This window comes from Mobula birostris, chromosome 9 (assembly GCF_030028105.1).
Source record: "Mobula birostris isolate sMobBir1 chromosome 9, sMobBir1.hap1, whole genome shotgun sequence".
NCBI classification, from domain to species: domain Eukaryota; kingdom Metazoa; phylum Chordata; class Chondrichthyes; order Myliobatiformes; family Myliobatidae; genus Mobula; species Mobula birostris.
Window position 1 is genome coordinate 77,208,960 of NC_092378.1, and position 27,225 is coordinate 77,236,184.

At 43.0% G+C, this 27,225-nt stretch overlaps 1 protein-coding gene across 10 annotated transcripts in view; it reads left to right on the forward strand.

The window, feature by feature from the left end:
- The window catches only part of fam49bb (family with sequence similarity 49 member Bb), a 198,066-nt gene that overhangs the window by 79,767 nt on the left and 91,074 nt on the right, over positions 1-27,225 (forward strand). For 7 of the 10 annotated variants that reach the window (XM_072268294.1, XM_072268285.1, XM_072268293.1 and 4 more), the window contains exon 2: positions 18,930-18,965. The exons of the other annotated variants lie outside the window; for them this stretch is intronic. The gene's annotated coding sequence lies outside the window, so the exon portion shown is untranslated. The remainder of the gene's footprint in view (positions 1-18,929; positions 18,966-27,225) is intronic. 10 annotated transcript variants of the gene reach the window in all.

The window sequence follows — 27,225 nt, forward strand, 5'->3', positions numbered from 1 at the left end:
GTGGATTCTGGTTAATTGGGACGCATCAGAACCAGTACATTTGACCCATTGAAACAACTGCTCCAATTAGCCAAAGTTTCATGGAAGTAGTTAAAAAGCTATTTTTAAAAAAAGACAAACTACTGTTTAATTGAGTATCAAATTATACATTTAAATGAAATGCAGAATAAACAAGACTCCTATCAAAATTATTACAATGCTATAAAACTGTATTAGTTCCTAATAGTTATCAACAGAGGAATATATTCAGTGTACGCTGATGTGTTCTTTTGAATGTAAATGACCAAGATCAGCGTAGATACATAGTGTAGATAATGAACTACCTTCATGCAATGCTTTCAACGATTTCACCCTCCAAATCTTCATTTAATTGTAAGATTCAAGATGATCAAAGATGATCAAGTCAATACCTTCAAATTCTTTGTAGTTTCTAACTTGTTGAAATAGTTAAATTATTCTTTTTCACTCCTAGCCATTTCTGGCATCTCTAGTGCCTGCATGCTTGAAACCACAATGAGCAAAACAGTTCTGAATTGTCTTACTGTTTATTACTCACCACATGTCAGTATGAAAAATCACTTGCTTTTGAACACAAACCGCCACACAACGTGCACATGACTGACACTAGTCAGAAAATGTTTGGCACTAATCCTGCCCTATTAACCAATATAGTGTCCCAAATAAACGAAGGGAAACTCAGCTATTTTCTTGATATTGTATGTGTGTGTATGCACACACAGCCATGGTAAAACTGATAGTGCCTTGGGAAGACTGGTTTGAGGAGGCGTTCAAGCATAAGAAGGCCAAATACCAGGAGCTGGTAGAGCAGTGCCAGAGTCAGGAGTGAAGGGTCTGTGAGGCTCTAGACACGGGGTGCAGAGGTTTTGCTGGCTGCTCACTGTGCAAAACCTACTTTTTCTTTAACATAACGGAGCTGCAAAGAGAAGAGCCATCATAGAGGCTGCTGAACGTGCCTCTAGATAGCTATGGATCCGTGGAGATATATACGTGTGTGTGTGAGCTCCATTAAACTGGCAATGAAGATCAAAAGACCACACTGCAGATGCTGTAAGTCAAAAACAAAGCAAAAGCAAAAAACACTTAGCAGATCCAGCAGTATCTGTAGAAATTGAAACAGGGTTAAAGGCACTTCATTAGGTTGTCCTTAAGAAGAAATGTTAACAATACTACCTAATCGGGAGGAGAAGATGGCGGCGTGACGCAGCTTGCAGCGGCCACTTTGGTGAATGATATCTGTTATCTGTCAAGTAGGGTGCCGTGCACAATCCTGATTTGATGGAGACAGACATGAGAGCACGAAGGAACATCTGTGAAACTTCTGAAATGCTTGCTTCGCTGCCGCTGTTACTGTGTGATCCAGAATCTCCGGAGGGGAAGGCCTCGAGTCCTCGACTTTGCTTGTTGCTCAGTGGCTGGGGCGGGGTTGAAGCGCTTGGCAGAGATGGTGCTCGGTGTTGGAGGGCTGGTCGGAGGCTCGATGTTTTTGGATGGACTCAGTCGGCTGTGGTCGGGTGCTTCCAATGCATTGGCAAGTTTGCGCACTTGGCCGGGAGAGTTTCTCCTTTCTGTTTGCGTGAGATGATGGGGCTGTCGGGACTCGAGGCTTTTTCTTACCGTGCCCATGGTCTGCTCTTTATCAAATTACCGTATTGCTTTGCACTGTTGTAACTATATGTTATAATTATGTGGTTTTGTCTGTTTTAGTCTTGGTTTGTCCTGTGTTTCTGTGATATCTTTCTGGAGGAACATTGTATCATTTTTTAATGCATGCATTTCTAAATGACAATAGACGAGGACTGCATGTCCTCATAATCTAAAAAAAATCTAATCTAATCTGCTAAATTTGTCTTTTTTTCTGTTCTTATTAAGTTAGTATTCCTTCTCTCTCCTTTCTGTTCTCTTCGTATGTTAAAATATTCTGATCTGTAATTCCACAGAATAGTTAGAAACCTTTTAGAAACTTCCATCTGTTTAGAAACAGGGTAGTGGTGGGAACTTACGTAGGCTGTAGCTGCACCTGGTCTTCGGTGGGAAATGTGGAATAATATTTGTTTTAGTCCTCTGTCTCCCTCAGTTTTTTTTTTCTGCATTAATTTGGTGATTGTCTATTTTTTCAGTATGTTAATAATGCTTTGTGTCCTCATACAGAAAAAAATTTAATTTTTTGATGCCAGTTTCCACCATGTTCTCACCTTCCAGCACTTCTCTTTCTGGGTCTCTCTCTCCAACCTCCCCCCCACCCCCCTCCCAGCTCCCTCCTGCCCTAGGAAGATTATCATATATTCACTTAGCCCAGAGGAACTCGGTTTATTAATATACTCGACTCTTGATTGTGCAGCTAGTTTAACTGTTTTCAAGTTAATGATGTGAAGCAAGGAAAAATGAAATCTACACTTCTGTGTCTAACTCAAAGTAAATTTATTGTCAAAGTACTTACATGTCACCATATACAACGCTGAGATGTCTTTTTTGCAGGCATACACAGTAAATCCAACACAATAGAATCAAAGACGGCACCCAACGGAATGGACAGACAGCCCAAAGGACAGCAAACTATACAAATACAAAACAAAAACAAAACAATAAATAAATGAGCAATAAATATTGATGAAGAGATGAAGATTCCTTGAAAGTGAGTCTATAGGTTATGGGAACTCTTCTCGTGATAAGAAGATCCCTAGTTTTCCGACTTCCTTCTCTAGCTGTAGTGGGCTGAATTTGGGTATGCGTGATAGCTAGGTGATTTTCTGATGCTTATTGCTGTTGGGAGCCATGTTGGGGTGGACGGTTTGCTCTTTATAATGAGCTAGATTCCAGTTGGCACTGGAGATGTGAGATGGCTCAAGATGACATTGAGCCCATGAGTCAGTGTCTTTGTTGGTGATTACCCTGGCCTGAATTAGCATACTCCTGAAGGTTGTGAAATTGTTGCGCCTCCAAGTAGAAAATGCTCTGGTAAAACGTGGTGGATAGGATAGAGTACTTGAGGGCCTGGAGCAGGTACTCACTGTGGTTGCGGAGAGAGGGAAGGACCTTAAAGCAGCATGGCATGCACCCAGTTCCTGCCACTTGTTCAGGTGCATGCTCTTTGCATAGATCTGCAGCACAGTCAAGCTGCTGAAGGCTTGGTTGGTACAGTGGATGAAGCCTTTCGTATTGATAGTACTGAGCTTTGAAGAATACCCTTGATCGTCATGGACATCTATTGATGTGGTTACCTTGTTTTTGTATTATCTGTTAGTCTTGATAGTAAGAGCCAGCTGTACGTTGTAGCCTAGTGTAAAGTCCACATTTATAAAGCAGACTGACCAGAGGTTATTTGAAAAATTCCATTCTGATTAACATAAAGTAACTTTTTGTGCTACTTAAATGATATTGTTATAAGTACTTTCTCCTAAGAAGATATAAGGCACAGTAAAATGTGATGGACAATAAGACAAAGGAGCAGAACTAGACCATTCAGCCCATTCAATCTCTGCCATTCCATCTTGGTTGATTTATTATCGCGCTCAACCCCATCGTCTTGTTTTTATTTGTAACTTTTGACACTCTTACTCATCAAGAACCCATTAAATTCTGCTTTAAATATACCCAATGACTTGGCCTCCACAATTGTTTGTGGTAATGAATTCCACAGATTCACCACCCAATGGCTAAAGAAATTCCTCCTCATCTTCATTCTAAAAGGAGGATGTACCCTCTGATCCAAGACACTCCTACTATAGGAAAATAGCAGAAAACAAATTAGCATGGCAAAAAATAAAGTGCAAAGCAGGAAATCTTTTCCTTGGGTAGTCCCTTGGACTCCAGGATGACTTGCTTCCTCAAATGTTCTGAGCTGCAGGAGTTGTTTGTTTCTGCACTGATGTGTACTGCCCTCAAGTGTTTACATTGTGCTGTAGGAAATTGTGCTTTTGTGCTTCATTCTGAAATTTTTAATTCGGGTAGCAACTGTTCAAAATAACATTGGAAGTCAGTACAACACACACAAAATGCTGGAGGAACTCTTTGGAAAAAAGTACAGTCAACGTTTCAGACAGGACTGCCAAAAGGTTTTGGCCCAAAATGTGGACTGTACTTTTTTCTGTAGATGCTGCCTGGCTTTCTGAGTTCCTCCAGTATTTTGTATGTGTGTGTTGCTCGAATTTCCAGCATCTGCAGATTTTATCTTGTTTCACAGCTCTGCAGATTGTCATTGTCTCCATGCTCAAAATATCTTTTGTGGACTATGATATACATACAAATGTAGTCTGAGTTTCATTTGTTGAAAATTAATTTCAGAAGCAAGTTGGAATTGATCGCAAAATACCAAAATCAAACAAGTTTATTTTCACCTATTTTTGTGCATTGCTGGAGTTGTTGAGTAACCTGGATCGTTTATCAGTTAGTCTGAACTTGATCCAAATCTAACCAAGGGAAGTATTGGTCTAAAACCATGTTATTTAAGGACGCTCTTCGCATTCTTTGTGGAAAATGTTACTAAAACAATTTTTTTTTCAGTGAACAGATGCCAATTGGTTCTGCTATTTGACTGGGAATCTAATCCATAGATTAACTACTTGCTTATTGAATGTCATTTATATCTATTGATCTTGCCCTCCCTTAAACCAGGTCCCTTCAATGCAAACTCTGATCTCTGATTCTTCTAGACGAAGAACAATAGTTTGCCATGGTCTGTGTTATCTGGATGTGTTAGAATGCTTAAAAAAGCAGCAGTCTTATAAATCACAAACTTTGTTCTGATGGGAAAATGTAGAAATAGTCCAGTGTATCTGAATGCTCAGCCATTTTGCATGCTGTACTCAAAAACCTGAGCAACTGTAATATCCTTTTTCTATTAAAGAGAGCAGGACTGTGATATTCTGAATGTAATCACGCCAACTATTTGTATCGTGGCAGGGTTACTCATGATTTTGTTTCAACACTGATGGTTTAAAATATCACAACTTTTGATTTTCTTTGCTCACTAAACCTTGTCTCATTACTTTACTTTTGCCTTACTGAAAATATCTACAAATCTGCCAGTCAGGTAAAGCAAGTGACTGATTCATAACTTGCCGTACATTTTGGTAGAATAAATCATTATCACTAATTCATTAGTTAAACCCTCTGGTAAGATGGCAGTTTGCTTGGACAGAGCATCCACCCTGGGTGCAATCAAAGGTATATTTATTTGTCCTTTACAATTGTGAGACATCAATTACTTCAGGACTACCTCATCAGCAAATTGCTCGGTAGTGATGGAGCTGGACGTATTGCATATCTTTGTTGCCTGGACTTGCTGCGTACCTTATGTTGTGTCGGGACGGTGTGCAGTGCGAGTGATTGTCTTGTATATTTTTATTGTGGTTACAAGACCCTGTTGGACAATGGTAACATAGAATACTGCAAGTCTAGTTCACTGGTTCATTGGAGAGATCATTGGCAGGGGAGCTGCATTGCTTTGGTTCTGGAGAGGACTAGGTCCAGACTGTCGCCTGTTGCAGTTGCCCAGGGGAGGAGACATCGGAGGTGGTGTGGGAGAGAGCACAGGCCTCTGTAGGTATGCTGGTATCGATACTGGGTTGGAGGTTGGCCCTTTCCTCCAGTGTTTTCTCAGTGGAAGAACAAACCGGATCAGGACAAACTACAGTCTTGCCACTTGGACTTGGCTGGGCTATTTCTTTTTATTTTTGTGACTGTTTTTCAGCAATTGTAATCATATGTGTTATTTATGCTATGTGCTATGTGCAATTTGTTGTGTACTGTTGGTAATGTGTTTTGCAGCTTGGGCCTGGAGGAACACTACTTCATTTGACTATATTCATGTATGCTCGAATGATAATTAAAGTGCAGTCCAGGTCAACGGGTGGGAAACAGACAGCTTCCCCATCAGGTCTGGAGTCAGGCAGGGCTGTCCCCTCTCCCCTGTCTTGTTTGTCTGCTGCATAGAACCCTTTGCGGAAGCCATCAGGAGGGATGAGGGCATAAGAGGGGTGACGCTGCCAGGCAGTGGAGGGACCCAAGTGAAAACCTCCCTGTACATGGACGACGTCACCGTCTTCTGCTCTGATCCGAGGTCAGTTCGCAGGTTGATTGGCACCTACGAACAGTTCGAGCTAGCGTCGGGGGCCAGGGTCAACCGCACGAAGAGCGAAGCCATGCTCTTCGGCAACTGGCCCGACCGATCCAGCGTCCCCTTCACCATTAGGTCTGACCACGTGAAGGTGTTGGGGATCTGGTTTCGGAGGGGCTGAGGCGTGCAACAAGAACTGGCAGGAGCGGACTGCCAAGGTGAAACAGAAACTGGGACTGTGGGGAGGGCGCTCCCTGTCGATAACGGGCAAGAACCTGGTCATCAGGTGTGAGGTGCTCTCAGGGCTGCTGTACTTGGCGCAGGTCTGGCCCATCCCCTGCTCCTACAGCTCGGAAATCACCCGGGCTGTCTTCAGATTCGTCTGGGGATCCAAGGTGGAGCGGGTGAGACGGACCGTCATGCACAAGTCCCTGGACAACGGGGGCAAGAACGTCCCCAATGTCGCCCTCACCCTGATGGCCAGCTTTGTATGTGGCTGCATCAGGTTGTGTGTAGAGCCCAGGTATGTGGGCACCAAGTACCACTATGTGCCCAGGTTCTACTTGTTGCCCTGGCTATGAAGGATGGGTCTGGCCCCACTCCCGCGCAACGCCCCAGTCAGCTGGTCGTTGCCGGCATACCTGTCCTACGTAGCAAAGTTCTTCCAGGAGAACGCCTTTGACCACAGGGCCATCAGGCAGTGGTCGGCACGAAGTGTCCTGCAGGCACTGCAGGAGAAGGACGTGATGGACACAGTGGGGTGGTTCCCTGAGCAGACTGTCCAGTTCATCTGGCAAAATGCCTCATCGCCAGATCTCACCAACAGGCACCAAGACCTCGCCTGGCTGGCGGTGAGAGGGGCCCTCCCAGTCAGAGCCCTCCTGTACGCCTGGAATGTCGTCTCCACACCCCACTGCCCACGGGAGGACTGCAGTGAGGAGGAGTCTGTGACCCACCTCTTTGCACACTGCCAGTTCGCAAAGAGGGTGTGGAGGAGGATGGACAGGCTAGTGTCACGTTTTATCCCCAGCAGCTGCGTAACAGAGGACTCTCTGATCTACGGGCTGTTCCCGGGGACGCACACGGAGACCAACATCCGGTGCCGCTGGCAGATCATCAACTCGGTGAAAGACGCTCTTTGGTCAGCCCGAAACTTGATGATCTACCAGCACATGGAGATGTCCGTGGGAGAATGCTGCCGACTGGCACACTCTCGGCTGCAGGAGTACGTGCTGAGGGACGCACTGAAACTTGGTACAGCCACCGCAAGGGCCCGGTGGGGAAGGACCACAGTATAGGTTTCTCCACCCGTGGGAGTGGGAGGGGTCGGTGGGCGGGGAGTATACCCCTCAACAATGATATGCTAAGCTGAACTACTGGAGTGCCACGTGGGTGGCTATTAATACGGATATTTTACTGAGTATAATGGAAACGTATGTAAAGGAGGAAAAGTTATTGAATGGTTTATTGTATATATTTATTTTTGAATAAAGTATATTTTGAAATATATAAAAAAAATTAAAGTTGAACTTAAATAAAGTCAAAGAGCAATCATCTAAAAGTAATCCAATCCAATTAAAGTTTGCATGCTTGGTAAGAGTTATAGCACATAGTGTCTTATTTAATTAAGCAGCAACATCAATTTGCATGTCTTTAGCACAAATAAAGGCGACAAGAGATAGTAGCAGAATTAGGCCATTCAGCCTACTCAGTCTGCTTCACCATTCCATTGTGACTGATTTATTGTCCCTCCCAATTCCTTAATCCTGCCTTCTCCCCATAACCTTTGATGCCCTTACTAATCAAGAATCTATCAACTTCTGCTTTAAATATAGCAAATGACTTGGCCTCCACAGCCATCTGTGGCAATGAATTCCACAGATTCACCATCCTCTGACTAAAGAAATACTTCCTCATCCCTGTTCTAAAGGGATGTCCTCTTCTGTACTGTGTCTTCTGGTCCTTGACTCCTCCACGATTGGAAACATCTTTTCCATGTCCACTCGATTTAGGCTTTTCAATATTTTATTGATTTCAGTGATCTTCCCCCTTCATTCTTCTAAGTTCCAGCAAGTACAAGCCCAGAGCCACCAAATAAAAGCCTCTAATGTATTTGCCTCTACCATCATACGAGGCAGTACATTCCTTGCATCTGAGACTCTCTGAGTAAAAAAAACTTAACCCTCATATCCTCCTTGAACCTACCCCCGCTCACCTTCAATTCATGTCCTCTGGTATTAGACTTTTCAACTCTGGGAAACAGGCACTTTCTGTCCACTTTATCTCTGCCTCACATTATCTTATAAACCTCTATATGATCCTGTTTCAGCCTCTGATGCTCCAGAGAAAACAACCCAAGTTTATCCAGCCTCTTGTGATAGCACATGGCCTCTAAACCAGGCAGTGTCCTGGTGCAGCATCTTCTGTACCCTCTCCAAAGCCTCATCATCCACTTATAGTGGGGTGACCAGAACTGTATGCAGTACTCCAGATGTGGCCTGGCAGAGGTTTGTAAAGTTGCAACATAACCTCCTGACTTTCGACCTCAATGGCTCGACTAATGAAAGCAAGTATTCCATACTTCTGACACTTTTTTTTACATTTGCCTTACTGAAATGTAACACCTCTCATTTATCTGGGTTAAACTCCATCTGCCATTTCTCTGCCCATATCTATAACTGGTCTATATCATGCTGTATTTTTTGCCAGTCTTGTATACTACCCACAACTCCACCAATCTTGTAATATCCACAAATTTACCAACCCACCGTCTACATTTTCATTCAGGTCATTTATATGCATTACAAACAGCAGAGGTCCCAGCACAGATCCCTGTGGAGCTCCACCAATTACAGACCTCCAGCCTGAATAAGTACCTTCAACCGCTGTCCTCTGTCGTCTATGCGCAAGCCATTTCTAAATCCAAACAGCCAGTTCGCCATGGAGTCCATGCATCTTAATGTTCTGGATTAGCCTTCCATGAGCGACTTTGTCAAATGCCCTACTAAAATCTATGTAGACAACATCCACTGCCCTACTCGGTCTCTCTCGTCACCTTGTCAGAAAACTCAATGAAATTGGTAAGGCACCCCTTGCCATGCTGGTTCTCTCTAATTAGGTAATTAGTTTCCAAATGCTCATATATTCTATCCCTAAAGAATTTTATCCAGCAATTTCCCTACAAATGGAGACTCACTGGTCTATAGTTCTCAAGATCTTCCCTTGTTCCCTTCTCCAATAGACATATATTAGCCACTCGCCATTCCTCTGGGACCTTGCCCGTGGCTAGAGAGGACACAAAGGTAATGGTCAAGGGCCCAACAATCTCGTGTCTTGCCTCCTTCAATAACCTGGGTAAATCGCATCTGGACCTGGGGACTTACCCACTGTAATACTCCTTAGGAGGCCTAACACATCCTCCTCCTTGATCTCTAAACACCTTAACATATTCATACAATAAATACTGATCTCCTGGTCCTCCGTATCCTTTTGCTTGATAAATACTGAAGCATAGTACTCTCACTCACATTCTTTGTATCCAAGCAAATGTTCCCCTTTTATTCTTGACTGGTTCCACCCTCTTGCTAATTATCATTTTACTCTTGATGTATGTATAGAAAGCCTTGGGATTCACCTTAATCCTACTTGCCAAGGACTTGTTATGGTCCCTCCTGGTTTTTCTAATTCCCTTCTTTATTTCTTTTCTGGCTTCTTTATACTCTCATGTGCTTTGTTTGAACCTGACTTCTGAAGCTTTACATACTGTTCTTTTTCTTCTTGACTAAATTCATCACATCTCTGGACACCCAAGGTTCTCTTATCTTTCCATCCCTGTCCTTCTTTTTAACAGGAACATCCCTTTCCTGTACTCTGAGCAATTGATCTTGAAACACCATTCACATAATCTGATGTGGACTTGTCAGAGAAAAGGTGTTCCAAATTAATGCTGCCTAGGCCTAATGCCCTTGTAATTTGCCCTACTCCAACTTAAAACTCTCCCACAAGGACATTATCTATAGCCATCCTGAAAGATGAGGAATTGTGGTCTCTGTTCCCTCACTGTTCATCCACTGAAAGATCTGTCACCTGGCCAGGCTCATTACCCAACACTGGGTCCAGTATGGCCCCTCCTCTCATTGGACTGTCCACATACTAATTTAAGAAACCTTCCTGGATATACTAAACCAGTGGTCCCCAACCACCGGGCCGGAAAGCATGCGCTACCGGGCCGCGTGAAAACGATATGATTTGACGATAGGAGTCAGCTGCACCTTTCCTCATTCCCTGTCATGCCCACTGTTGAGCTTGAACGTGAGTGAGGTCATTACGCACGCATCATCCATGTCAGCGCGGGAAGGAGATCAACTCCTCGAGCTTGCAAATGATGGCGGGCTGAAAAGTATGACATAACATCTCTGCTGGCATTCTGGATCAAAGTCAAGGCTAAATATCCTGAGATAGCCACGAAAGCACTGAAAACATTGCTTCCATTTCCAACATATTTCTGCAATGAATGCAACAAAAACTAAATTGCGGAATAGACTCGACATAAGGTACCTCCTTCGAGTATCACTGTCTCCCGTCACCCCTCGATAGGACCGTCTTGTTGCAGGAAAACAAGCCCAGGGCTCCCACTGGTTCTGCGATATTGGTGTGTTGCAATGATTTTATATGTTCATACGGGGAAAATATGTGCTATGTGTTTAATATCCAAACGTTACTTAAAATGTTATGATGCTATTGACTTATATAACCATATAACAATTACAGCACGGAAACAGGCTATCTCAGCCCTTCTAGTCCGTGCCGAAGGCTACTTTCATCTGGTCCCACCGACCTGCACTTAGCCCATAACTCTCCATTCCTCTCCTGTCCATATACCTATCCAATTTTTCTTTAAATGATAATACCGAACCTGCCTCTACCACTTCTACTGGAAGTTCGTTCAACACTTACTTCAAGCTCCCCTGATAATTGACTTATTGCTATATTCATGCGAGGAAAATATGCACTGTATGTTTAATATTAAATTCGTTAGATAAACCCTTTTAGAAACGAAATTAAGTGTATTAGCCACTTATCACCTATATTGCATTCGTGATTAACAATTAACACCCCCCCGAACAGAATCGCCAAAAAGGATTTGTAGAAAAAATGGGCACGTACACGCATGCGCATTGGTGCCCGCACAAGGCTTCATGGCCATTGTAGTCTTTCTCAGGGGTAAACCCAACGTATTTGACTGATACTCTTGTTTGTTGGCAACCCCCGTGGTCGGCTGGTCCGCAAGAATATTGTCAATATGAAACCAGTCGGCAGTGCGATAAAGGTTGGGGACCCCTGTACTAAACAAATTCAGCCCCATCTAAACCCCTTACATTAAGAAGGTTCCAGTTGATATTAGGGAAGTTGAAATCCTCCATGACAACAACCCTCTTATTTTTACATATTTCCTTAATCTGATTACATATCTGTTCCTCAATGTTCTGGTGGCTATTTGGGGATCTGTAGTACAATCCCATCAGTGTGATTGCACCCTTCATATTCCTGAGTTTCAGATAAATGGACTCAGTGTCTCACCCCTCCATTATGTCTCCTCTGAATGCAGCTGTCATATTGTCCATGATTAGCAGTTAAAAACCACCTCCTCTTTTACCTCGTCCTCTCTCTTTTCTAAAACCTGGTACATTAATCCCCCATGCTTACTCCTCTCTCAACCCAGTTTTCCTAACAGCTACAACGTTGGAGTTGTACGTACTGATGCATGCTCTAAGTTCATCACCTTTACTTCTAGCATTAAAATATACACACTTTAAACTATCTGACCAATCATGCTTGTTACTTTGATTTTACCTTTCATTACTTTTTCTGACATTGATCTGGTCTGATCCTTCCCTCGAGTTCCCCTCCAGCTCATGACCTGGGGCTCCAGTTCCACCCTCTGCACAACTAGTTTAAACTCTCCTGAGTAGCACCAGCATACCTCCTGGACAGGATATTGATTCCCCTCCAGTTCATGTGCAACACACCCTCTTTTACAGGTAACCCCTTCCCCAGGAAAGATTCCATTGATCCAAGAACTTGAAACTCTGTCCCTGCACCATTTCCGCAGCCACTCATTCATCTGTGCTATCGCCCCATTCCTACCTGCAGTAGCCTGTGGCACAGGGAGTATTCTGGAGATTATAACCTTGGAGGACTTCTCTTCAGCCTCTTTTCTAACTATATACTCACTGCATAGAACCTCTTAACATCTTCCCTTTTTTTGGCCTAGGTCATTAGTGCCAATATGCACCATGACCTCTGGCTGTTTCCCCTCTTCCTTGAAAATATCCCGCAGCCACTCTGATACACGATGAACCCTAGCACCCGTGAGGCAACACACCATCCTGGTTTCCCTTTTGCTCATACATTTACCCTTTTATTCCTATAATCATTCTAATGAACCTTCCCTGGACCCTCTCCAATGCCAGCATATTTTCTTAGATAAGGGTCCAAATCTGCTCTCAATACTCCCAAGTGCAGTCAGGTGAATGCCTTATAAAGCCACAACATTACATTCTAGGCTGCTCAATGAACGCTAACTTTGCAATTTGCCTTCCTTGCCACTGACTCAACTGTTAGTCAATCTAGTTAGCTCCATCTTGGGTACTAGCCTACAAAGCACCCAGGACATCTTCAGGGAATGGTGTCTCAGAAAGGTGGTGTCCATTATTAAAGACCTCCAGCACCCAGGGCATGCCCTTTTCTCACTGTTACCATCAGGTAGGAGGTACAGAAGCCTGAAGGCATACACTCAGTGATTAGGAACAGCCTTTTCCCCTCTGCCATCCAATTCCTAATTGGACATTGAATCTTTGGACACTACCTCACTTTTGTTTAGTATACAGTATTTCTGTTTTAGCATGCTTTTTTTAATATACAGTATTTCTGTTTTAGCATGCTTTTTTTAGCATGCCATCACCTCCTACAGAGTTATATCAAGCAGCATGGGAGACAGCAGGGCTTCGCTTCCAGATAAGTTCAATGTATTCTCTATTTGCTTTGACCATCAGAACATGGAAATTCCATCGCGAGCCCCCACATCTCCAATGATCCTATGATCTTAGTCTCTGAAGGTGATGTATGGGCTCCCTTCTACTGCTCAGCATTTAATGCTATCGTCCCCTCAAAATTAACTAATAAGCTCCAAGATTTTAACCTCAATTCCTCCTTGTGCAATTGGATTCCTTACTTGTGGATCCCAGTCAGTTCAATTGGCAACAACATTGCCTCCTCTATTTCCAGCAGCACAGGTGCACCACAGGGCTGTATGCTTTGCCCCCTGCGCTACTCACTTGATACCTATGACTGTGTAGTTAAGCACAGCTCCAATGCCATATTCAAGTTTGTTGATGACACCACTGTTGTGTGCCAAATCAAAGGTGATGATCAATCAGCATACAAGAGGGAGATTGAAAATCTGGCTGAGTTGTGTCATAACATCTTATTCAATGTTAGCAAGACCAAGGAACAGAGGTCCATGAGCCAGTCCTCATTGGAAGATGAGAGGTGGAGAGGGTTAGCAATACTAAATTCTTGGGTGTTACTATTTCAGAGGACCTGTCCTTGACCCAGCACATAAGTGCAATTGTGAAAAAAGTGCCTCTACTACTTTAGGAATCTACAAAGATTCGGCATGACACCTAAAACTTTGACAAACTTCTATAGATGTATCCTGGCTGCATCATGGCCTGGTACAGAAACACCAATGACTTCGAACTGAAAAGCCTACAAAAGGTAGCGGATTCGGCCCAGTACATTGCTGGTAAGGCTCTCCCAGCTATTGAGCACATCTACATGAAATGCTGTCATAGGAAAGCAGCATCCATCATCAGAGATCCCCACCGTCCAGGCCATGATGCTCTCTTCTCACTGCTGCCATTGGTAGAAGGTACAAGAGCCTCAGGATTCGCACTACCAGGTTCAAGAACCATTACTACCTGTCAACCATCAGGCTGAATAAAAGGGGATAATTACATTCACTTGCCCCATCATTGAAATGTTTGCATATCCAATGATCTCACTTTAAGGATTCTTTGTTATTTATTGTTTTTTTTAAATATTTGCATTTGCACAGTCTGTTGTCTTCTGCACTCTGTGTGATCTTTCATTGATCCTGTTACAATTTCTGTTCTATGTATTTGCTGAGTATTTCCCCATGAAAATGAATCTCAGAGTTGTATATGGTGACATATATGTACTTTGATAATAAAATTCACTTTGAACTTTGAACTTTCCTTCTACCAAAGTGCATGACCAAATACTTCTCTACACTGTTTTCCATCTACCCTTTTACTGCCCATTCTCTTAAACCAAGTCCTTCTGCTTCCTCAACACTACCTAACACTATATGCCTCTTCATCTATCTTTGTATCCTCTGCAAACCTGACCACAGAGTCATCATTTCAATTCACCAAATCATTGACATTAATGAGAAAAGAAGTAGTCCGGACACCCCCAGTTTTTGTGAACTTCACAAAGGCATAAGAAAAGTTAAACCCAAACTGCAAAAAAAAAAACAGGATTAGCAGATGTAACCAAAGACTTCATCAAACTAGCATGTTTTAAGGAGGCTCTTGAAAGAAAAGGATAGTGTGGAAGAGGCCAATTCCAGAATTGGGGGAGGTGGAGGCACAACAGCTATTGGTAAGGCAGAGGAAGAGAATCAATGATGTGTAAGAGCATAAGATATAGGAGCAAAAGTAGGCTATTTGGCCCATTGAGTCTGTTTGCCGTTCAATCATGGGCTGATCCAATTCTTCTCATCATTCCCTCTCCCCTGCCTTCCCCCATACCCTTTGATGCCCTGGCTAATCAAGAACTTATCTATCTCTGCCTTAAATGCACCCAATGACTTGGCCTCCACAGCTACTTGTGACAACAAATTCCACAGATTTACTGCCCTCTGACTAAAGTAATATCTCTGCATCTCTGCTCTAAATGGATGTCCTTCAATTCTGAAGTCATGCCCTCTTGTCCTAGACTCCCCTACCATGGGAAATAACTTTGCCATATCTAATCTGTTCAGGCCTTTTAACATTTGGAATGTTTCTATGAGATCCCCCCTCATTCTCCTGAACTCCAGGGAATACAGCCCAAGAGCTGCCAGACGTTCCTCATATGGTAACCCTTTCATTCCTGGAATGATTCTCATGAATCTTCTCTGAACCCTCTCCAATGTCAGTATATCCTTTCTGAAATAAGGAGCCCAAAACTGCACACGATACTCCAAGTGTGGTCTCACGAGTGCCTTATAGAGCCTCAACATCACATCCCTGCTCTTGTATTCTATACCTCTAGAAATGAATGTCAACATTGCATTGCCTTCTTCACCACCAACTCAATGTGGAGGTTAACCTTTAGGGTATCCTGCACAAGGACTCCCAAGTCCCTCTGCATCTCTGCATTTTGAGTTCTCTCCCCATCTAAATGATAGTCTGCCCGTTCTTTTCCTCCCCCAAAGTGCATGACCGTACACTTTCCAACATTGTATTTCATTTGCCGCTTCTTTGCCCATTCCCCTAAAACGGGGTCCCCAACCTTTTTTGCACCACGGACTGGTTTAATATTGACAATATTCTTGTGGACCGGCTGACAGTTTTGGGGGGATGTGTTAATCACGACCAGAATATAGGTGATAAGTCAACGATAAGTCACTTATAAGTGGCTAATACACTCAATTTTGTTTCTAAAAGGGTTTATCTAATGAATTTAATATTAAACACAACACATATTTTCCTCGCATGAATATAGTGATAAGTCAATTATAAGTCACTTATAAGTCAATAGCATCATAATGTTTTAAGTAACATTTGGATATTAAACACACAGCACATATTTTCCTCATATGAACATATAAAATCATTGCAACACACCAATATCGCTGAATCAGTGGGAGCCCTGGGCATGTTTCCCTGCAACAAGACGGTCCCATCGAGGGGTGATGGGAGACAACGATACTCGAAGGAGGTTCCTTAAGTCCAGTCTATTCCACAATTTAGTTTTTGTTGCATTCATTGTAGAAAAGCCCACTTCGCAGAGATATGATGTTGGAAATGGAAGCAACATTTTCAGTGCTTTCGGGGCTATCTCAGGATATTCAAGCTTGACTTTGATCCAGAATGCCGGCAGAGATGTTATGTCAAACATACTTTTCAGCCTACCGTCATTTGCAAGCTCGAGGAGTTGATCTTCTTCCTGTGCTGACATGGATGATTCACCGGGGACATTCACAAATGGGTCACGGACCCATTCCTTGCACTTCTTGGGTCATTTGTGGTGGGGAAGTAACGCTCGAATTCTGTCGACAGTGAAGATACGTGATTGCGCACCAGCTGTGAGAAGGACGGTGCAGCCTCAGTCTCTCCCAAAATCCCAGCTAGTGTTGGGAGCATGTCAAATATGCCCCTGTCCACTCGCCATCCCCACAGTTCTAGATTGGCTTTGAAAGCAGACACTTTATCTGCCAACTTGAAGACAGTTGTCATTCTCCCCTGAAGTGACAAATTGAGTTCATTGAGCAGGTTGAAGATGTCACACAGCTAAGTGAGTTTTGCTATCCACTCCTCGTCACTGAAGTATGCTGCCAGTGGCGACTTTTTTCCTGAAGGAAATCTGTAGCTGCTCTCTTAACTCAAAAACCCTGGCCAGGGCTCTCCCCCTTGATAGCCACCTGACTTCAGTGTGTAAGAGAAAGCGTTTGTGCTGTGCATCCATTTCCTTGCAAGCTGCTCAAACATACGTGAGTTAAGGGCTTTTGCTTTGATGTGATTGATAACTTCAACAACGTCACTCAATGCGCTGTTAAGATCAGGTGACATTTTTCGGCTAGCCAGCATTTCCCTGTGTATGACAGTGTGTAGGCTGGCATTCAGGAACAACCTCTTTGACTCGGGTAGTGAAACCAGACAGCCGCCCAGTCATAGCTGCAGCCCCGTCTGTGCATATTCCAACACAGAATGACCAGTCCAGTTTGCCTGACATGTAGTCATTCAAAGACTTGAATAGTTCTGCCCCAGTTGTGTTAGTTGGCAGCGGCAGTGCACACAGCATATCCTTGTACACATCGTCTTGAAATATATATCACACATAAACCAGCAGTATTGCCTTGTTGTCGACATCTACCACCTCTTCCAACGAAACTCTCAAGCGATGTTTGTGTTTTACTCATCGAGTAGTTGTAGGTTAATGACCGACTGATGACCTCGCGTACATTCAAGTTCAACACTGGGCGTGACAGGGAATGAGGAAAGGTGCAGCTGACTCATATCGTTTCATATTGCCAAATCATATCATTTCCTCGGGGCCCGGTAGCACATGCTTTGCGGCCTGGTGGTTGGGGACCACTGCCCTAAACTATCTAAGTCTCTCTGCAGGCTCTCTGTTTCCTCAATACTATTCGCTTCTCCACATATCTTTGCATCATCAGCAAATTTAGCCACAAATCCATTTATCCCACAGTCCACATCATTGACATACATTGTAAAAAGCAGTGGTCCCAACACTGACCCCTGTGGAACTCCACTGTTAACTGGCAGCCAGCCAGAATAGGATCCCTTTATTCCCACTCTTTGTTTTCTGCCGATCAGCCAATGCCCCACTCATGCTAGTAACTTCCTTGCAACTCCATGGGCTCTTATCTTGCTAAGCAGCCTCATGTGCGGCACCTTGTCAAAGGTCTTCTGAAAATCCAAGTACACGATATCTATTGCATCTCCTTTATCTACCCTGCTTGTAATTTCCTCAAAAAACTGCAGTAGGTTAGTCAGGGAGAATTTTCCTTTCAGGAAAATGTAGCTTTGGCCTATCTTGTCATGTGCCTCCAGGTACACCATAATCTCATCCCTAATATTCGATTCCAACAACTTCCCAACCACTGATGTCAGGGTAACAGGTCTATAGTTTCCTTTCTGCTGCCTCCCACCCCCTTATATAGTGGAGTAACATTTGCAATTTTTCAGTCATCCGGTACAATGCCAGAATCTATCAATTCTTGAAAGATCATTGTTAATGCCTCTGCAATCTCTCCAGCTACTTCCTTCAGAACCCAAGGGTGCATTCCATCAGGTCCAGGAGATTTATCCACCCTCAGACCATTAAGCTTCCTGAGCACCACCTCAGTCATAATTTTCACTGCATAAACTTCACTTCCCTGACACTCTTGAATGTCTGGTTTACTGCAGATGTCTTCCACTGTGAAGACTGATACAAAATATGCATTATGCCATCTCTGTGTCTCTCATTGCAATATCTCCAGCGTCGTTTTCTATAGGTCCTATATCTACCCTCGACTCTTTTACCGTTTATATACTTAAAAAGCTTTTAGTACCTTTTTTGATATCAGTCACCAGCTTCCTTTCATAATTCATCTTTTCCTTCCTAATGACCTTCTTAGTTTTCTTTTGCAAGTTTTTAAAAGCTTCCCAATCGTCTATCTTCCCACTAGCTTTAGCTTCTTTGTATGCCCTCTCTTTTGCTTTTATTTTGGCTCTGACTTCATTGGTCAGCCATAGTAGTGTCCTTTTTCCATTTGAAAATTTGTTCTTATTTGGAGAATAAAGATAATCATTTGGATGCTGAATGAAGGGAAGAAAAGAGTATTTAAAGTGAATAATGAAAAGTAAAATACAAACAGTGAGATGATATCCTCGAGTAGTGCAAGTGAAAGCTCATTGAGACTTTTATCGTTGAGTCAACAAATAATTGTTTCAGCATTTATAAATATGTTCTGAAAAGTGAGCGTTTGATTGGTAAAACTACAAATACAGGAACACAGATTAAACGAAACATTTCCTTTTATATGTTATTCTAGAGTGGGAGTGAATACATAAAGCAGCATTGGTTCTAGGTAAGTGCCCATGCATTTTTTTCAAGTATTACATAAGTTAAAGTTTGTTGATTCTTTGTGTAAAATGATAAAGACAAAGCGATAGAAGTTTACCTCAAATTATTAGGATTTAAGCTTTTGATGAAAGATATAATTGGGGGATAGGAAGGAAATAGAACATAGAAGTGCCATTGTGTTATTGATTTTGAAAACTATATTTTAAATACTCAAATAACATTTACTATGATGCACTTCTTTCTCATTGGAATTGTCACAATGGCCATTGTCTGAGCGGACATAATCAGAGAGGTGATCTTAGGGCTTTAGCTCTGAGAGGCTGCAGTCCGAGAAAGCACGTGTTATATTTGAATGTGCGCAGTATACGGAATAAGATAGATGAACTTGCAGCACAGTTGCAGATGTTTTGGAATCATGGCTGAGAGATTATAGCTGGGAGCATAATGTCCATGGATGCACATTATATTGAAAGGATAAGAAGGAAGGCAGAAGAGGTAGCATTGCTTTATTAGTAAAAAAAAATGAAGTCAAATCATTAGAGGTGATATAGGGTCAGAAGTGGCAAGTATATGGCCTACAAATTACAACAGGAGATACAAAATGCATGCCTAAAGGACAATGTTATGTAGCTTCCTGGTAAGCCTCGGGCTCGCTCAGTTCGTTTTCGTCTAGGGGGAGCAGCCTTTGGCCCCGCCAAACTGGGTAATCAAATTTATGTAGATGCTGTGTGATGTACCCTAGCACGCCAATAACAGACAGTACACCATATGTGATTAAATAATTAATTTATTTCTTGGTGATGGGTTAGTAGAAACAAATACAATAAAGGCGCCAAGACAGTAATTCTGAGTTCTGTGCACAAATAATTCGTTGGAGCTCTTACAGAACCGGGTCTCCCTTTCCTCCAGTTGATGTCCTCCGAACTCTGCTGGCCCTCAAATGGAACCACCCTCAGTGGTTGACCAAATGCTCCACACGAGTCTGTCCTCGCCTCCTCTCCTCGCTGAAGACCCTGGGCCTCGGACTCCTGCTTGGGGCCCGTTCCGTCGCTCAGCTTATGGCATCTCTTGGTCGCGTCTCCTCTCTCTGTCCCCATCACGCCTCCTGCCCAAAGCCCACGAAAACGATAGCTTACAGACACACAAGAAAGAATAACATCTATCCCAATTGGTTAGCAAATGAATACAATTCCTGTTATCAGTAATTATAACCCAAACTAGCTGCTACCGTTAACTCAGCAGTTAACATAAGCCATTTTATTATAACATAACAAAGAAGCCATTTTATTAGCCTTAGCAAATAACATGAAAAAAGAAACCCTTACAGTTACAATAGTCATGGGGGACTTCAATATGCAGTTAGATTGGGAAAATCATGTTGGTGCTGGATTACAAGAATGGGAATTTCTGGAGTGCCTATGAGATGGCTTTTTAGAGTGGCTTGTGGTTGAGCCCACTAAAGGATCAGCTATTCTGGATTGAGTGTTGTGCAATGAACCAGAATGGATTAGAGAGCTTAAGGAAAAAGAACCCTGAAGGGCAAGTGATCATAATATGATCGAATTCACCCTGAGACTTGAGTATTATAGAGAGAATTACAGAGACATCAGAAAAGAGCTGGGCAGAATTGATTGGAAAAGAACACTGGCAAGGATGATGGCAGAGCAGCAATGGCTGGAATTTCTGGAAGCAACTCTGAAGGCACAGGATATATACATCCCAAAGAGAAAGAAGTATTCTAAAGGAAAGGTGACACAACTGTGGTTAACAAGAGAAGTCAAAGCCAACATAAAAGCCACAGAGAGAACATATATTAAAGCAAAGGTTAGTGGGAAGTCAGAGAATTGTGAAGCTTTTAAAAACCAACAGAGGACAGCTAAAAAAAAGTCATTAAGACGATAAAGATAGAATACAAAAGAAAGTTAGCCAATAATATTAATGAGGATACCAAAAATTTCTTCACATACGTAAAGTCTGAAAGAGAGGCAAGAGTAGATATTGGACTGCTGGACAACTATACTGAAGAGGTAGTAATGGAGAACTGTGAAATAGTGGATGAACTGAATAAGTATTTTGCATCAATTTCCACTGTGTATGGTGGAAGTTCCAGGTGTCAGGGGGCATGAAGTGTGTGAAGTTACCATAACTAGAGAGGAGATTCTTGGGAAACTGAAAGGTCTAAAGGTAGATAAGTCACCTGGACCAGAGTTCTGAAAGAGTGGTGGCTGAAGAGATCGTGGAGGCATGCGTAATGATCTTTCAAGAATCAGTAGATTCTGGAATAGTTCCAGGAGACTGGAAAATTGCAAATGTCACCCCACTCTTCAAGAAGGGAGAGAAGCAGAAGAAAGGAAACGATAGGACAGTTAGTCTGATCTCAGTGGGGGGAAAATGTTGAAGTTGATTATTAACATTGAGGCCTCAGGGTACTTGGAGGCACATGAGGCTGTAGTCAGCATGGTTTCCTCGGGAACATTTTGCCTGACAGATCTGTTGGAATTGTTTGAAGAAGTATCAAATAGGATAGACAAAGGAGAATTGGTTGATGTTGTACACTTGGATTTTCAGAAGGCTTTTGACAAAGTGTCATACATGACACTGCTTAACAAGTCATGACCCCCATGGTATTACAGGAAAGATTCTAGCATGGATAAAACAGTGGCTGATTGGCATGAGCCAAAGCGTGGGAACAAAGGAAGCCTTTTTTGACTGGCTGCCGGTGACTAGTGGTGTTCCACAGGGGCGTGTGTTGGGACCGATTCTTTTTACGTTATATGTCAGTGATTTGGATGATGGAATTGATTGCTTTGTTGCACAGTTTGTAGATGATGTGAAGATGGGTGGAGGGGCAGGTGGTTTTGAAGAAGTAGAGATATTACAGAAGGACTTAGATGTGTTTGGAGAATGGGCAAAGAAATGACAGATGGAAGGCAGTGTTGGAAAGTGTATGGTCATGCACTTTGGTTGAAGAAGTGAAAGGGTTGACTAGTTTATAAACGAGAGGAAATCCAAAAAACTGAGATGCAAAGGGACTTGGGAGTCTGTGCAGGTTAATTTGCAGGTTGAGTCTGTGGTGAGGAATGTAAATGCAATGTTAGTATTGATTTCAAGAGGATGTAATGTTGAGGCTTTATAAAGCACTGGTGAGGCCTCACTTGGAGTATTGTGATAAGTTTTGGGTCCATTATCTTAGAAAGGATGTGCTGAAACTGGAGAGGGTGCATGAATATGATCCCAAGATTGAATGGCTTGACATATGAAGAAGGTCTGTATCCACCAGGATTCAGAAGAATGACGTGTGATCTCATTAAAAACCTATTGAATGGTGATAGGCCTTGATAGAGTGGATGTGGAGAGGATGTTTCTTTTGATTGGAGAGTCTAAGACCAGAGGACACAGCCTCAGAATAGAGGCGAGACCTTTTGGAACAGAGATGAAGAATTTCTTTAGCCAGAGAGTGGTGAATCTGTGGAATTCTTTGTTACAGGCAGCTGTGGAGGCTAGTCTTTATGTATATTTAAGGCAGAGGTTGATATATTCTTGATTGGTCAGGGCATGAAGGGATACAGGCAGAAAGCAGGATATTGGGGCTGAGAGGAAAATTGGGCTAGCCATGATGAAATGGTGGAGCAGACTCGATGGGCCAAATGGCCATATTCTGCTCCTATACCTGATGGTCTTATAGAATCTCTGAAAAAAAGTTTGAAACATTCATTACACTGTGCTGAACAAACAAGGTGATTGGAAACTTCCATTTTCCCATCAAAATGAGTAATACTTGGTAATTAAATCGCAAACAAGAAAAAATCTGCAGATGCTGGAAATCTGAGCAACACACACAAAATGCTGGAGGAACTCAGCAGGCCAGACAGCATCTGTGGAAAAAAGTACGTTTGACGTTTTGGGCCGAAACCCTTTGGCAGAACTGGAGAAAAAAATGCTGAGGAGTAGATTTAAAAGATGAGGGGAGGGGAGAGAGAAACAGCAAGTGATGGGTGAAACCTGCCGGGGGAAGGATGAAGTAAAGTGCTGGGAAGTTGATTGGTGAAGGGGACAGAAGGCCATGGACTAACGACCAGCTTCCCTTTCTCGATCTCACGGTCTCTATTTCTGGAGACAGCATCCACCAATGTCTATTACAAACCCATGGACTTTCACAGCTATCTGGACTACATCTTGTCCCACCCTGCTACTTGTAAAAACACCATCCCTTTCTCTCAATCCCTCCATCTCCACTGCATCTGCTCTCAGGATGATGCCTTTCATTCTAGACTGTAGGAGATGTCCTCCTTTTTCAAAGAAAGTGGCTTGCCTTCCTGCACCATCAATGCTGCCCTTCCATTTCACACACATCTGCTTTTACCCCATCCTTCCGCCACCCTACCAGGAATAGGGTTCCTCTTGTCCTCACCTACCATCTCACAGGTGTCCACGTCCAGCTCATAATTCTCTGAAACTTCCACCACCTCCAACGGGATCCCACCACTGAGCATATCTTTCCCTCCCCCACTTTTTGTTTTCTGCAGGGATCACTGCCTATGTGACTCTCTTGTCTATTTGTCCCTCCCCATTGATTTCCCTCCTGGCACTTATCCTTGTAAGCGGGATAATTGCTACACCTCACCCCTCACTACCATTCATGGCCCTAAACTGTCCTTGGTGAGGCGACACTTCACCTATGAGTCTCTTGGGGTCATTTACTGCGTCTGGTGTTCCCGGTGTGGCCTCCTGATGTCGATTCAGAGACTGCTTCACCGAGCATCTACACTCTGTCCGTCAGAACAAGCAGGCTCTCCCAGGGACCACCCATTTGAATTCCACTTCCCATTCCCATTCCGTTATGTCCATCCATGACCTCCTCCACTGTTGTGATGAAGCCACACTTAGGTTAGAGGAACAACACTTTGTATTCCATTTGGGTGGCCTCCAACCTGATGGCATGAACATTGATTTCTCAAACTTATGGTAATCCCTCCCTTCACAATTTCCCATTCCCTTTTCCCTCCCTCACCTTATCTCCTTGCCTGCTCATCACCTCCTTCTGGTGTTCCTCCCTCCTTTTTCTTTCTTCCATTGCCTTTTGTCTCGTTCCCCAATCAACTTCCCAACTTCATATTTCATCCCTCCCTCTCCAGGTTTCACCTATCACTGGTGTTGATGCTTGGAATAGCCTACCAGGCGATTTTCCTATAAAACTGCATAAAGCGTACCTAAGAGAAAAGATGCAGTTTTAAAGGCAAAGAATGGTCATAACAAATATTGATTTGATTCATTTTTTTGAGTTTACTGCTCTTTATAGCAGTTTTTGGAATTTAGAAACTTTTCATTATTTTTGAAAGCATCTTCGATTTACAGAGTTGTTTTACTTGTGCCTAAGACTGTACTGCAGTGTCAATTTCAATTCATATTGAAATAAACTTAAGAGCAAAGTATGTAACCCTCTCCCTCTCCCACTGTAGAGTGCCCTCCTGCTTCAAATTATCCACCAATGTCCCTATACCAAAAAGACCAAGGTAACGTGCCTGAACGACTGGTGTCCTGTTGAGTTCACCTCAATAATAAGCAAATGCTTTGAGAGGCTGGTCAAGGATTACATCTGCAGTTTGCTACTACCCAAACTGGATCCCCTACAATTTGCCTACCAACTCAACTGATTGACAGATGATGCAACAGCTACTGCTCTACATCGCATGCTTACGCATCTGGAGAAGAAGGATGCTTATGTGAGAATGCTGTTCTTGGATTACAGTTCAGCATTCAACATCATAGTTCCATTCAGGCTCGACAAGAAGCTCAGAGACCTTGGCCTTGACGCTGCCTTGTGCAGCTGGATCCTGGACTTCCTGTCAGATCGCCGGCAGGTGGCAAGAGTGGACTCTCTCACCTCCACCCCTGACTCTCAATACAGGAGCCCCTCAGGGCTGCGTACTAAGTCCCCTCCTTTACTCCCTGTATACCCATGACTGTGTCTCCACCCACAGCTCTAATCTGCTAATTAAATTTTCCGATGACACTACATTGATTGACCTGATCTCAATAACGAGATGGCCTACAGGGAAGAAGTCATCTCTCTGACACAGTGGTGTCAAGAAAACAACTTCTCCCTCAATGTCGCAAAAGCAAAGGAGGAATGGAGATGGGCTAACCCCTATTGACATCCATGGACCTGGGGTTGAGAGCATAAACAGCCTTAAGTTCCTCGGCATCCACATCACCAAGGACCTCACATGGTCTGTACACATCAACTGTGTGGCGAAAAAGGCACAACAGCGCTTCTTTCACCTCAGATGGTTGAGGAGGTTTGGTATGGGCCCCCAAATCCTAAGAACTTTCTACAGAGGCACAATTGAGAGCATCCTGACTGGCTGTATCACTGCCTGGTATGAGGACTGTACCTCCCTTAATCGAAGGACTCTGTAGAGAGTGGTGTGGGCATCACAGCGCATCTGTAGTTGTGAACATTTCGTGATTCAGCATATTTACAAAGACAGGTGTGTGAAAAGGGTCTGTAGGATCATTGGGGACCTGAGTCACCCCATTCCAGCTGCTACCATCCAGAAAATGGTACTGCAGCATAAAAGCCAGGACCAACAGGCTCCTGGACAGCTTCAACCACTAGGCCATCAGACTGATTAACTCACAGTGTAATCTATGTTACATTGACAGTTCTATTTATTATAAATTAGTATGATTGCACATTGCACATTTAGACGAAAATGTAACGTAAAGATTTTTACTCGAGTATGTGAAGGATGTAAGAAGAAAAGTCAATTCAATACAGTTGTAAGAAAAAGTTTGTGAACCCTTTGTAATTACCTGGTTTCTGCATTAGTTACTCATCTTTTGGTCTGATCTTTATCTAAATGGATACCGAGTACACCATTTAAACTATCACAGTCTAGGTGCAAAAAAATTATGTGAACCTCTAGAGTAATACCTTCTGCAAAAGCTATTTGGAGTCAGGTGTTCCAATCAATGAATGCTGAAGGAGGTGAAAAAGAACCCAAGGGCAACAGCAAAAGACCTGCAGAAATCTCTAGAACTTGGTAAAGTCTCTGTTCATGTGTCCACTATAAGAAGAACACTGATCAAGAACACCGCAGAGGAAACAACTTCTCTGCAAAAAAAAAAATTGCTGCACATCTCAGGTTTGCAGAAGACCAACGTGATGTTCCAAAGTGCTTCTGTGACAATGTTCTGTGGACAGATGAGACAAAAGTTGAACTTTTTTGGTGGAAATGCACACTGCTGTGTTAGGAGGGAAAAAGGCAGTGCACACCAACATTAAAACCTCATTCCAACTGTGAAGCATGGTGGAAAGAGCATCATGGTTTGGGGATTGCTTTGCTGCCTCAGGGCCTTTACAGCTTGCAGTTGTTGAAGGAACAATAAGTTCAAAATTGTACCAAGACATTTTACAGGAGAAAGTCAGGGTAGCGGTCGATTTCCGAAGCTGAACAGAAGTTGGATGATGCAGCAAGGCAATGATGCGAAACAGGAGAGTAAATCAACTACAGAATAGTTTAAAAGGAAGAAAATTTGTGTTTTGGAGTGGCCAAGCCGGAGTCCAGACTTTAACTCAATTGAGATGCTGTGGCATGACCTGAAGAGGGATGTTCATGCAAGGCATCCCAAAAATATTGATGAATTGAAACAGTTTCATATGGACTCATATGGCTAAAATTTCTTCTTGCTGTTGTGTAAAGTGTAATCAGCAGCTACAAGAAACATCTGGTGCAGGTTATTGCTTCTAAACAAGTTACCAGTTATTAAATGCAAGGGTTCACATTCTTTTTCCGGTCTGAACTATAAATGATTAAACAGTGTGTTCAATAAAGACATGAATAGCATGATTGTTTGTGCATCGAAGGATATGGTGAGAAGGCAGGTGTGTGGGGTTGACTGAGATCCAGTATCAGTCATGACGGAATGGTGGAGTAGACTCGATGGGCTGAATAGCCTAATTCTGCTGCTATGTCTTATGGTTTGTGTGTTATTAGTTTAGGCAGATTGTGTTTGTCTATTATGAAGATGAGGCCTCATTTTATGAGTACTTAATGCAATAAACCAGGTAATTGCAGGGGGTTTACAAACTTTTTTTTGCAGCCGTATATATCACCATATACTACCCTGAGATTAATTTTCTTGAAGGCTTTCACAGCAGAACAAAGAAATACAATAGAACCAATGAAAAGCTACACACAAAGATTGATAAACAACCAATGTGCGAAAGAAGGCAGACTGCAAATACAAAAATAAATAAA